Below are 14241 nucleotides of genomic sequence, written 5' to 3' on the forward strand. Positions count from 1 at the left end.
ATACATATATATATATACATATATATATATATATATATACATACATATATATATATATATATCTATATATATACATATATATATATATACATATATATATTATACATATATATACATATCATATATAATTATATATACATATATATATATACATATATTACATATACATATATATACATATATATATAAATACATATATATATATATATATATATATATATACATATATATCCCTATTAAAATATATTATATATAATACATATTATATAGTATATAATATATACATACATATATATATCATATAATATATAATACTATATATATATATACTATATAAATACATATATTTATATATATATATATATATATACATATACTATATATATATATATATATACATATATATATATATATATATATATATATCATATATATATATATACATATATATACATATATATATATATATATATATATATATATACATATATATATATATATATATATATATATATCCGAAGCCGTGCAAGCACACTCTTGAGAATGCAACGTATAGTTGTACAGAAGAAAAGCAATCTTGCCTCAAATGAATGGCAACCTTTTGTAGGTCTATGAACTTAATTTAACTTTAGGTTTACACGGTGCTTTCTTTCCGAAGTACCTGCACTCATGAATATGTCTGTATGTGTCAGTCGGTCAAATCCACGCGCTTCGCACTGGCTAAGTACCGCTTTTAAATTTTTATTAAGAAGAAAACAAAGCCTTTTTAAATTGAGGGAAAATATACTAATAACAGTTTGTTAAGGATCTGTTTGTTTGTGAAGCTGCCTTCACTCAAGTGATCACTTCGACCTGACTTGGTGGCCAACTATAAGCGTTACCTGGTAGGTAACCACCCATACAATCAGATTGTGAATCAGACTACGAATGCCGTGAATGTAATTACCCCGATCTACATGTTGTCAAATAAACGAACCACACGCCGTGGCGCGGAATGTAATTACCCCGATCTACATGTTGTCAAATAAACGAACCACACGCCGTGGCGCAATTTTAGGGGCGTCCGAGGTTTGATTCCCATAAGGGAGTGAAGTGAGTGGCTGGTTACCTACCAGGTAACGCTTATGGTTGGCCAGCAAGTGACGTAACATCAGCCACGGTGCCTTCAGTTGTGATAAGCAGATCATAGAATGATTGAAAATAGTTTACTGTCAAATAATGCAAAGAGTACGTGACACGTCTTTCCCCCTTATTCTTGGCTCATCAGGCGTACACACTCACTGCACTCACTTACGGTAATCGAACCTCGGATGTCAGCGCTAGAGGGGCTTCGCAGCGGTGAAGTATTGCTTTTAAATTTTAATTAAGAAGAAAAGAAAACCTTTTTAAATTAAGTCTTAAAAAGAGGTGTAAAGATATTGACAATAAGCTACGCAAACCCACCAAGAAATGCAATCGTTTAAATCAAGGCGCGAGTCGAAAAACACCATCCCATAATATTAGTTAACGATTAACACATTATGTATTGTAAGCATACAATACAACTGATAATATGTTGCGCTTATTTATCTGGTGTACCGACATTTTTGCGCGTTTAACGTCTGAAATCTAACGTGGTTTTTGCCCTTCAGAATGAAAACAGTTTGCATTTACCTTTTTAGTAAAAGGCGAGCTTTTAAGCCTGAGAAATCACCCCGTAAATGCACACGTTTAATTGCACATGTGTTAATATGTATGCTTACACAGTATTAAAAGACACTCAAAAATTAACGTCATTTACCTTCGTTCCCGCGTTTGACTCGTGCTGTAAATCTGTTCCTTGTTTTTAGTTCACGTGATTACGTAGGAGGCGTGATGACGCGATACGTGACTCCGCCTCCTCCATTAGAGTATATGGACAAAAAACATGTTCCAGTTATGACCATTACGCGTAGAATTTCGAAATGAAACCTGCCTAACTTTTGTAAGTAAGCTGTAAGGAATGAGCCTGCCAAATTTCAGCCTTCCACCTACACGGGAAGTTCGAGAATTAGTGATGAGTCAGTCAGTCAGTCAGTCAGTGAGTCAGTGAGGGCTTTGCCTTTTATTAATATGTATAGATAATTTATGGACTTATTTGTTTTGATTTCATTGTATGTGTGGATTACTTGGGTTGTTATCACCATCTGGTGAAAATTTCATGTCACTAGCCCTATTAGAAATATATTTACTGAGAAAAACTGTTCACACATTCAATACTTATTTTCCCCGCTGTAGTACACTGCTCCTGTCTGCATAGTTACCTGCAATTATCAAGTACGACAGACTCACCATAGCTCTTGTTATATTTCTCAAGTTTTTTCCACTGAAAGCCACCTGAAGTGTTAGATTTTCAAAGCTAGAGGAAAATGGAAAAATAATTATTATGGTTATCAGAAGGAAGGGTAAGAAAAAAAATTTCATTTTCATGGAAGAAAATATCGCCAATAGTGACCAAGGGCCTCATGTATAAATGGTGAATATGCACAAAAATGTTGCACACATCCGTTTCCATGCTTACATCACAATATATAAAAACTAAACTTGGCGCAAAGCCACGCACATTCTCATGGCATCTCCCCACCCTTGCATATGCACGTTTCTGCTTGGATTTGAAAACTGGCGGCACCCGACGCCAAAGCAGTGCTACTGTTCCTGTATGGTATTCCTTTCTTTTTTATGTTCACACCCATGACACGGGCTTTATCAATACATTGAAATTAACCACATATCATTTATAAATTTAAGGCACCCGATTATAATTAACCTGTAACAATATAATGGTGCATGGAATTATAGCGCTGTTACTCTCATTGCACCACTCAGAGTATTTTAATACATTCTATGTGTGTGTGGTATCATAGCTGCACAGCAGTTGATCGGAATACTCTACGGCAGGTTGTGTCGAGAGCGCACAGGAATATCGGGATACAGCTTCCAGCCCTGGAGGACATTTACAGCACACAGTACCACCAGCATCTGCACGGATTCCACCCAGTCATGCGCAGTCTATTTGAACCTCTCCCATCCAGCAAACAATTCAGAGCCTTTCCTGCACAGACCTCAACGGTCAGAAATAGTTTCATCCTATGAGCTATAAACACAAGCAGTTCATCAAGTGCTCCCGGTAGAACTGTTTGTACTTATAATTACCTCACTGTAAACTTGCACTACAACTGTTAACAATGCACAGCCTGAGCCACTTTATGAATCATTTGCACTATCTGCATTATAGGTACATGCATACTGTACTTATGCTTTCATATTGTATGTTGTTTTTTATTGTATTATTATTTTTACTGTTATTTTATCATTAATAGGAAAATAAGTTTATGGAGGATTTGCATATTGAATCTCATTGCACCATACAATGAAAATAAAGGAATTCAACTCAATTTAATAGAAGAGAGCGCATATTTACAGATGATGACTGGCTTCTAAGTCGATTTAGATTTCCAAGTGCTATCCTCTTTGAGCTGTGAGCTGTTAGAATACTATGATATATACCTGATATCAATTTTAAGATGAAATGCATTATAAGTATGTATTTTATATTATACAGATAAATTGTTAATTTAAATAATGCATACTGTTAATAATTAAACATGTGGGGACACAATGGCACAGCAGTAACAATGAGCTGGCGTCCCGTCCAAGGATTGTCCCTGCCTCATGCTGTATGCTTGCTAGGACTGGCGTGACCCTGGATGGACAGATGGATGGAATATTTAAACATGTATTACGAAGATTTTTCAGTGTTCCTTATAAGTTCTGAAAATTTGCCAGTGTAAGCTTACAGCTGGCTTGACATTTACTACAGTGCTTGTTGTGTGGCAATTGGTTACATGGAGAAAGAAAACGGTAGGACAGGAATTGGAGGTTGGTACGTTTGACAGACACACTACTGCTGCAATAAATTATTTCACGGAGGGTCACACACTTCCCAGCAAGTATCTTGCAGGAGGCAGGAACAATCCCTGGACAGGGAAGACAAGAACAATCCCTGGATGGGGTGCCAGCTCATCGCTACCAAAGCACCACCATGCCCCCATGTTTAATAAATGCTTTAATGTACAGTGCATCCGGAAAGTATTTACAGCGCATCACTTTTTACACATTTTGTTATGTTACAGCCTTATTCCAAAATGGATTAAATTCATTTTTTTCCTCAGAATTCTACACACAACACCGCATAATGACAACATGACAAAAGTTTACTTGAGGTTTTTGCAAATTTATTAAAAATAAAAAAACTGAGAAATCCCATGTACAAAAGTATTCACAGCCTTTGCTCAATACTTTGTCGATGCACCTTTGGCAGCAATTACAGCCTCAAGTCTTTTTGAATATGATGCCACAAGCTTGGCACACCTATCTTTGGCCAGTTTCACCCATTCCTCTTTGCAGCACCTCTCAAGCTCCATCAGGTTGGATGGAAAGCGTCGGTGCACAGCCATTTTAAGATCTCTCCAGAGAGGTTCAATCGGATTCAAGTCTGGGCTCTGGCTGGGCCACTCAAGGACATTCACAGAGTTGTCCTGAAGCCACTCCTTTTATACCTTGGCTGTGTGCTTAGGGTCGTTGTCCTGCTGAAAGATGAACCGTCACCCCAGTCTGAGGTCAAGAGCGCTCTGGAGTAGGTTTTCATCCAGGATGTCTCTGTACATTGCTGCAATCATCTTTCCCTTTATCCTGACTAGTCTCCCAGTTCCTGCCGCTGAAAAACATCCTCACAGCATGATGCTGCCACCACCATGCCTCACTGTAGGGAAGTTGCCAGGTTTCCTCCAAACGTGACGCCTGGCATTCACACCAAAGAGTTCAATCTTTGTCTCATCAAACCAGAGAATTTTCTTTCTCATGGTCTGAGAGTCCTTCAGGTGCCTTTTGGCAAACTCCAGGCGGGCTGCCATGTGCCTTTTACTAAGGCCAATCTATCATACAGGCCTGATTGGTGGATTGCTGCAGAGATGGTTGTCCTTCTGGAAGGTTCTCCTCTCTCCACAGAGGACCTCTGGAGCTCTGACAGAGTGACCATCGGGTTCTTGGTCACCTCCCTGACTAAGGCCCTTCTCCCCAGATCGCTCAGTTTAGATGGCCGGCCAGCTCTAGGAAGAGTCCTGGTGGTTTCGAACTTCTTCCACTTACGGATGATGGAGGCCACTGTGCTCATTGGGACCTTCAAAGCAGCAGAAATTTTTCTGTAACCTTCCCCAGATTTGTGCCTCGAGACAATCCTGTCTCGGAAGTCTACAGACAATTCCTTTGACTTCATGCTTGGTTTGTGCTCCGACATGAACTGTCAACTGTGGGACCTTATATAGACAGGTGTGTGCCTTTCCAAATCATGTCCAACCAACTGAATTTACCACAGATGGACTCCAATTAAGCTGCAGAAACATCTCAAGGATGATCAGGGGAAACAGGATGCACCTGAGCTCAATTTCGAGCTTCATGGCAAAGGCTGTGAATACTTATGTACATGTGCTTTCTCCATTTTTTAATTTTTAATTTTAATAAATTTGCAAAAATCTCAAGTAAACCTTTTTCACGTTGTCATTATGGGGTGTTGTGTGTAGAATTCTGAGGAAAAAAATGAATTTAATCCATTTTGGAATAAGGCTGTAACATAAAATGTGGAAAAAGTGATGCGCTGTGAATACTTTCTGGATGCACTGTATTTCTTCATGAAAATATTAAGTATAAATCTTAGTTTTCTAAAATGTTCAGAGAGCTGTAATATCATAAATGTAATGTATTCTGTGTGGAGATCAGTGTCTGCATGCTCCTGTCTGCGAAAAAGAAACCCCATTTAAGAAGCATGTAGTGATTCACATACATAGAGCACACACAATACAAATCATTTAACGTGTTACTTTAGTTACAATGGGATTTGAGAAACTAGTAAATTAAACATCGATTTTAAGATGAAGTTTAATGGCAAAATAAACTATGAGATTAAAGTGGAAATTTAAGATTAAAGTTGACATTTTTAACTTTTTTTCCTTCAGTGTCCCTATGTTTTTGTTCTTTTCTCTGTACCCTAATATGCTTCCATATGACACTCAGACAGTGGGCTACAACTTGCCTTGCGACTTTGATATCTGACCATTTCTTTTTTTTATTTCAGCCTCCATAAAAAAATCATAGGATGTTTTTCCTTGCCTCCAGTTAGCATTCGCTGAAGGTTCTCTCCCCCCCCTCCCATGCTTTTTGCCATTGCCTTTTCACAAGACACTGAACATAGCAGGCTATTAATATTGATTTGCATATTCAAAGGGGTGTAATTCTGGGAGGAGGTGGGGTGGCAGGCGCATTCACGTGCATTACTGTTCATGCTGACTGGGATTTAAAGAACTGAAGTGAGTGAAAGTTGGCTTTCGCACAGTTTTGTGCCTCTGAATATTTTTTTGCGTACAGTTTGTTTTAGTGTGAATTCTGCACATGGCATTATACACAAGGCCCCAGCTGTTTTAACCTGTGTTAACCTATATCATTAGAATGAAGAGTTCTGTATGAGCTTAATTTTTCAAAAACCAAATATAATCCATACTTCCAACAATTAAACCACATGTGAACCACAGCTCTTAAATAAATATTAACTTACAATCTATACTGACCAAGTGATTTAAGAATCACAAAATAATCTGAACCCTCACATGATTCTTATTAAATAATAATGTGGCATAAATTTAGCACCCCTGCACATTTAAGATATAAATGTGGTTTATCAAATGCTTATTATGCTTCAAAAACTTAGACAGCCAAATTATGTTTTACTTTAGATATTCCTAAAGATTTCTTCACATTAATTATTCAAAATAAATAAATATATTTAAATTTAAGCACTAGCCTCCTTTCAGTTCTGCAGCTCACATGTGGGGATGCAAATGTACAATTTAAACAGATTGTTACTTTCATGGGAATTTACATATGTCATACATTACAGCGAGTAATAACCATATTAAAAAATAGTAAAACGTAATAATTTGAAAGTAAATTATGTTTCATGTTGCGTTAGAGGTATTTGTTGTACTTTTTCAAATGTTTGGCTCTAAGATTTGTTAATTGTCTTTGCAAAAACTATTCTAACAGGAAACTGTTAACGTTTTAATACGAATGGCATATCAAGATCTCCTTTGTTGTCTAATGTTATCTGTGGAAGATGTACTACATTAACCTTCTTGGATAGATCCTTCTTTCTACAGTAATTCGTGGTGGAAGACCAGACAATGTTAACAGTTGTAGATATTCTTCAGGATATTGTAAGCTGATGTTTTCATCTTCCGCATGACCGCCACCAACTGTTTCAACATAGTCTATTGATAGGCATTTAACCAATTTGCTGTGTAACCGATCATTATTTTTGCCGTTAATTCATTTCACTTCATCGTGTACCCATGTACTCATTTTTACTGTTGACAACCCTTCATAATGAAATTCTTCAATAAGATTAGGATATAACACGTCTTCTTTAATTGGGAACTTTAAGTGAGGAAAATGTTCAAATTTACAAGAGCGGAGAGTGCAGGAACTGTGTCTATCAAAAGCATTCACACGAATGAGAGGTGAGAGTACCAGATGCGTGGTTGAAAATGATTGAGAGGAGGGCATGACTTGGAAAAATTTCATGGCCAAAGTATCGTCTCACGGGGCTTGAAAAAATCTCTTGAAAAAAGGCTTGTCTCGTCCCAGAATTTTACACGTACACACAGACACACAAAAAACACCCTAAATGGTAACTTTGGCCATGAAATATGTATACAGTAATCCCTCGCTATATCGCGCTTCGACTTTCGCGGCTTCACTCTATCGCGGACTTTATATGTAAGCATATCTAAATATATAACACGGATTTTTCGCTGCTTCGCGGGATTCTGCGGACAATGGGTCTTTTTACTTCTGATACATGCTTCCTCAGTTGGTTTGCCCAGTTGATTTCATACAAGGGACGCTATTAGCGGATGGCTGAGAAGCTACCCAATCAGAGCATGCAGTTAAGTTCCTGTGTGCTGATTGGTTCAGCGACGGAGCACAGAATTCAATTCCGCTGCGTTAACCAGGATGTCCCGAATCACTCATTCAGCAACAACGTGCGACTGCTACTGCTTCAGGGGCCGTGCCCAAGCGCCAACGGAAGATGCTAACGATTTCCGAAAAGGTAAAAGTTTTGGATATGTTGAAGGAAGGGAACAGCTACACCGCTGCAGGACGCCATTACTGAATCAATGAGTCCACGATTGTTTTTTATTTAAAAAGGAAGAAAAGAATATAAGATCTATGGCCACAGTGTCCTTTAACCAGGGTGCAAAACGAGTTGTAAGTGGATGTAATAAGGCGGTAGTCCGGATGGAATCTGCTTTAGGGATCTGGATTGAAGACTGCCAGAAGAAGAACAACTGTGGTGCTACACAGTCACCTGAAGAGTCTCCTTTAGAAGAGCTGTAACGCTCTCCTTTCTTGTGCAGTAAAATTAAACTCATCGTTATCGGACAAGTCGCAGTGTCATTGTTGGTGAGTAACGTAATTAATTTTCTACGTACAGTACTTATTACATGTACATAGTTTAGTATCACTGTACACACATTTTACTGTATACAATTTTTCTTGCATTGTATGTATTTATTGCTGGTGGCCTGCCTGTTGTAATGGCTGTAACATATGTGATATCAGAGACGCTCGAAATCTTTAAAATAATATTTAGGTTTTACTGTATATAAACAGTGTGTTTACATACATAATTTCAATGAATCTTACCTAATATCTAAGAGAATACAAAGGGTTTATGCTGTATAATTGTGCAGGAAATGTTTATAAGAATGTGGGAGAGTTTATAACGGCTTAAAATGTATAAAAATAACCAAATGAACATATGGTTTTTACTTCACGGATTTTCACCTTTCACAGGGGGTTCTGGAACGCAACCCCCGCGATCGAGGAGGGATTACTGTACTGTAATGTAATGCATATTGTAAGAACCGTAATTGATCAATACATAATCTCGCCAAAACACTTCATAAATTGTAAGCGGTATTTAAATTATTTTTGTTGCAGAACTGATCATGTATACCTAAATAAATTACTCTTTCTTAAAAAAACTGTCTTGTAACACTCTCTTGCCTTATAACCTACCGCTTCTCTGGTATTCATGACACATAATCTTGAATGCATTCATCATTCCCTGTGCTTCAACTCTGACTGGCGTTGACCTTCCTCTATAACACGAGACACCACTGCACTGTTTGAACTTAAAGTTACATTTTTGCCTACTCTATGTGTCATGTTTTTCCCATCCACTTGCTCCAGGCAATTTTCCAAATCCAGAGCTTTACAACTATAGGCTCAAGTAAGAAATCTACTTAAAATTATAAAGTGCAAACTTTACTATTGAATTGTGGCTCAGTGGTTCTCAAACATATCCACTGAGACCCTCAGGTGGCTGCAATTTTTTGTTCCAAACAGTTTCACTGTTAGTGAGTCAATTTAACTCTGACCGATCTTGCTTCATTCATCTTATTTGGCATGTAGAATAGTACACCAGTGTGATTTTTAAATTTATAAGAAATGCACAATACACATCAATTGGTATTTTTATTATAACTTTTAATGCTTAAATGTCTTTTGTTATTTTTGTTAGCTTGCCTATTTCTATAGTTTGCACTCTAAGGGCTGGTTTATGCTTCACGCTTAGGCCGGAGTTATACTTCACGTAACGCGACGCATGCTGCAGCGGACGCTCCTGCTACGCAAGCGTTGAAGTGTTTATACTTGCGCGCGTACTTTACGTAAATCTGGAGGAATCCGCCAGGTGGCAGTGCAAGATATTATCACGGTGAGAACATGTTCGGCCTCTCCGTGTTGTGAATTGCATAGAACATCCATTAAATTCCGATGACACCTTACCGCAATATCTCTGAAAAGGATGTTTATTGATTAAATCCACGGATGTGTCCATTCCAGTAAGCATTGGGCACGAGTGAGAAATAATCCCTGGACAATGCCTCGGCTCATCGCAAGGTGAATACAAGCACACACATACACTAGCATCATTTTAGCGGCTCCAAATCCCCAAATCTGCATATCTTTGGAGGGAAACTGGAGCATACGGAGGAAACCCAGCAGGAAAACGTGTAAACTCCAGGCAGGGAATACCAGTGACGTGACTCCCTGCAAGACAGCAGCGCTAATGCTCCGCCACTGTGTCACCCCATGTGTGTAATTATAATAAAAATAATTCTTTGCATTTATATAGCGCTTTTCTCACTACTCAAAGCGCTCAGCAATTGCAGGTTAAGGACCTTGCTGAAGGGCCCAACAGAGCAGAGTCACTTTTGGCATTTACAGGATTCAAACCGGCAACCTTCCGATTGCCAGTGCATATCCCTAGCCTCAGAGCCCCCACTCCGTCCTATTAACATTATTCATTATTTAAACGAAATTACCGATTTATCTGTAAAATGTAATATACATACTTTAATGCTTTTCATCATGAAAGTGATATCAAGTATAAATCTAAGGATTCTAAATGTGCAGAGAGTTGGAATATCGTACATTTAATGTGCGCGGAGTGATGATCTATTGCTGGCGATTCGCTGCTGTCAGGAGTAGAGGAAGCCCTAGAAAAAAAGAAGGCACAGTATGTGAGAATTTTAAAACGTATCGTGTCATCACGATCGGGAATATGCAACGCTTGAGTATAAAAGCACCACGAATACATCTGTATGTCGGCATTTTGCTTCACTACATCGAACCATTTATCAAATATCGAACCATGCACACTGATCTCGTAGGATCCGCAAAGTGGCTTTCTGTCACATGTAGATAGTAACAGAGACTCTGAAGTCACATTCCAACTTTTAGCACACTGCGCCCCGGACTTTTTGCTGGTACTGCAACTTGCGCACACGTCGTGTTAATTTCTGAGGACCTGCTCAGAGGACGCATCAAATGAATGCTCAGAACGCGTGGCGGCCATGATGCGAGCGCGTATGTGTTCTGAGCGTGAAGTATAAATGAACCCTTAGTGTGCGTACACACATGTATCATGGCTGCCATGCATTCCCAGAGTATTTTTAACAGGTCCTCTGAGCAAATTATCAGAAATAAACACGGCACATGCTTGAGCTGCAGTACCAGCAAAAATATAGGTGGCGTGTATGTGCAAGTTTTGGTATATGACGTCAGCATCACTCTTTACTATCAACATGTCACGGAGGCTTGCAGGTCCAACAGGATCAATCTTGCTTCGATGTTTGATGAATCATTCAATACAGTGAAGCAAAACATCAGACTTAAATGTTCAAATGCAAATGTCTTCATGGATCTTTTTTTCTTACATTTCTCGCATACACGATACAAAGTGTTGCATATTCCCGATTCTGTGTTGCTATTTTTTTTTTTTTTTTTTTTTTGCACCTTCACAACAGCATCAGTATGCTAATAATTTTTATTTTCAACATCTTTCTTCCATCAACTCGCAACACATTGAAACCGGACATTGTTTCCACCCTGTTATGATTTCTCACAATGACACCTAGTGGAATCCTCCAGATTTACTTAAAGTACACACGCAAGTATAGACAGCACACTGCTTGCGTAGCAGCAGCATCCTCAACCTCATGTGTTGCGTAGCATTAAGAATATCCCCGGCCTTACTTGTGTCTTAAAACCATAGCAATTAAAAGCGAGCAGAGTAGACTGAATGCTGAAAGGCTGCAATTGCTTCAGCATCAGACCCACTAATGTGCTCAATAGTAAATAATTGATAGATAACCAGAACACACAGAAAAGCACAATGAAAATCCTAAAAACCCAATTAAAAATAACATGAAATTATTTTCATGTAGCATACACAAATGCATAATAATTCTAATAAACATTTCTACACTGACCCCAAACCACAGTCTGGAAAATAACAGCTTACTTAATTTGGCTAGGAGTCCAATTTAAAACAAAATTTGGTTGAAGCAAAAATTTGCAGCCATTGGACTGAGTTTGAGAACCACTGCCTATGCTTTACCCATCTTCCTCTCCTCAATCACTTTTCCCTCCTATATATTTAAAGCTTTCTTTCTTTTGCTCTGTATATGCTCTCCCACTATAATCTGCTATGCTTTAGTTACAAACAAATCCTTCCCTTTCTCTATTGTAGTCATCATTTTTTTCAACTTTATTCAGGATACAAAAGTAAGATATTTCTGGATACTTTTAAACGAAAAATTATACACTGCTTTTGAGAGATACAAAGCACTGCGGTTTTCAGTGTCCATCAGCTATCAGATTAAAAGGGAGGATGTGGCTGTCATCAAACATGAAGGTAATGCAAAAGACAATCGAAAACACATGAAGGCTAATTAACATTAAAATAAAAGTTAAAAAATAAAAGCAACCTGGTTTTAAATCAATAATGTCATTAAAGTTCCCTAACACTTCTAACGATGACGAGATGGATAATCATTCACCTCAATTCCTCTAGTGAACATTATTGGGCATGCTAAATTAAAATACTGTCACCTATAGAGTAGTAGAATCTCAACCTGCCGATCAAAAGTACCACAACAAGTATGAATGTGTCTTGGTCGCAGACCACATGCACCGTTTCTGTTGTGATTTGTGCGTCGGCCTCACATGCTAAATATAAGCAAGCCTTGTGTACGATTGCATGTAACAAATAAAAATTGATTTGATATATATCAGAAAGTACTAAGAAACCTTCATTTTTCTCACTTGATTGATGAGCAAAAATGGCAAATTTATCCAATATACACTCAATAACCCATAATGGAATGGTAAAGTGAAACCACTTTTTCAGAGGTTTTGTTGTTAAACATCAAGGAATAAAACTGTTACAATTGACGGCTTATACTGTATGTTTCATAATTCCATCACAAATCCAACAGCACCCACAACAGTACTGAGACCACAATGTGTGTGTGTGTCACACCTTAGCTTACTAATTACAAAATAACTTTGTTATAGTGATAAGATCAAACGTTCTCTTGCACATGGTAGTATTGTACTTGTATGTATCCAGAACAGGGGCACCTGATCCTTGTGAAATGGCATCATAAATATTCTACATAACCACAGTACCGTTCTGTATTTTTGAAAACCTTTTTTTTTTTTTTAAATCATTATAAGATGTCTTTTAACCTATCCTCTTACTTTGACAAGTTGTATCTATTCATTTATCTTAAGAATTGTAGTTAATGAGTTGGTCTCGTCCGTTATAGGAGATGGACGTCTGAAGCAGAGCTCCGCTAGCAGCGGCTTTATTTTCCCACGTATTTCATATTATTTAGAGGTATCCTGTATTTAACCCGACCAAGGAACTTCCACTACAATACACAAGCATGAGTAACAAGAAGAAAAGTCAGAAAGAACCGGAAATGAAACTTAAAGCTGCATCAAATTCTGGACAGACATCCTGACCGAGTGCAAGGTATGGCCTCATGGAGACTGACCTGGAACAGGCAGACGAATGCGCAGATTTCCTGGGACCCCGCTCCATTGTATCGTCTACAGTCGAGAGTGAAAATGGGAGCGAAGGTGCAAGTGATACAGGTCGCGATGGATCGCCGATTTCTGAGGATCATTCGAGACTAGAAAAGGACCTGCAGGATGTGCTCTCATCTACTCATCGCGAGCCCGAAGCACCTGCTGTAACAGGAGCTGCATTTCCACTTGCAGAGCACGAAAGCCGAAACGAACTGTCCGAACTGAAAACTGAACTGAAAGAGATGATCGCTACACTGGCCACTGCCATTGCTACGGTCATAAATGAGCTTAAGAAGGATAACAAGAATGAGCTTAAGAAGTTTAACACTGAGCTTAAGAAGGATAACAAAGACCGGAAAATGCGTCTATTTCAACGTTTTGATGTCAACTTTAAAGGCATGTTGGAGAAATTAGAGGAACACATCGAAGAAAATAGATCCAAACTGAAAATGTTTGCTGACCAGATTAATGACGTTACAGATCAGCTGGATGACGTTAGGCAGGCATTCACGGCTCGAGTTGAAACAGCGGAACAATTGGCATCTAACGCCGATGAAAAAGCTACAGCTGCGAATTTCGAATGCAAAAAACTTGCAGACAGACTTGCGGCCCTGGAAGATGGGTGCAGAAGAAACAATATAAGAATTGAGGGTATACCTGAGAAACGAGAAAGCTCAAACCCAGTGAAATTTGCAGTAAAATTACTCTCTAAAATAATTGGAGATG

The 14241-nt window shown here is 38.2% G+C and overlaps 1 protein-coding gene across 3 annotated transcripts in view; it reads right to left on the reverse strand.

Moving 5' to 3' along the window:
- The window catches only part of si:dkey-28a3.2 (uncharacterized), a 116371-nt gene that overhangs the window by 75585 nt on the left and 26545 nt on the right, over nt 1–14241 (reverse strand). For 2 of the 3 annotated variants that reach the window (XM_028804035.2, XM_028804019.2), the window contains exon 2: nt 2311–2377. The exons of the other annotated variant lie outside the window; for it this stretch is intronic. The gene's annotated coding sequence lies outside the window, so the exon portion shown is untranslated. The remainder of the gene's footprint in view (nt 1–2310; nt 2378–14241) is intronic. 3 annotated transcript variants of the gene reach the window in all.

This window comes from Erpetoichthys calabaricus, chromosome 1 (assembly GCF_900747795.2).
Source record: "Erpetoichthys calabaricus chromosome 1, fErpCal1.3, whole genome shotgun sequence".
NCBI classification, from domain to species: Eukaryota; Metazoa; Chordata; class Cladistia; order Polypteriformes; family Polypteridae; genus Erpetoichthys; species Erpetoichthys calabaricus.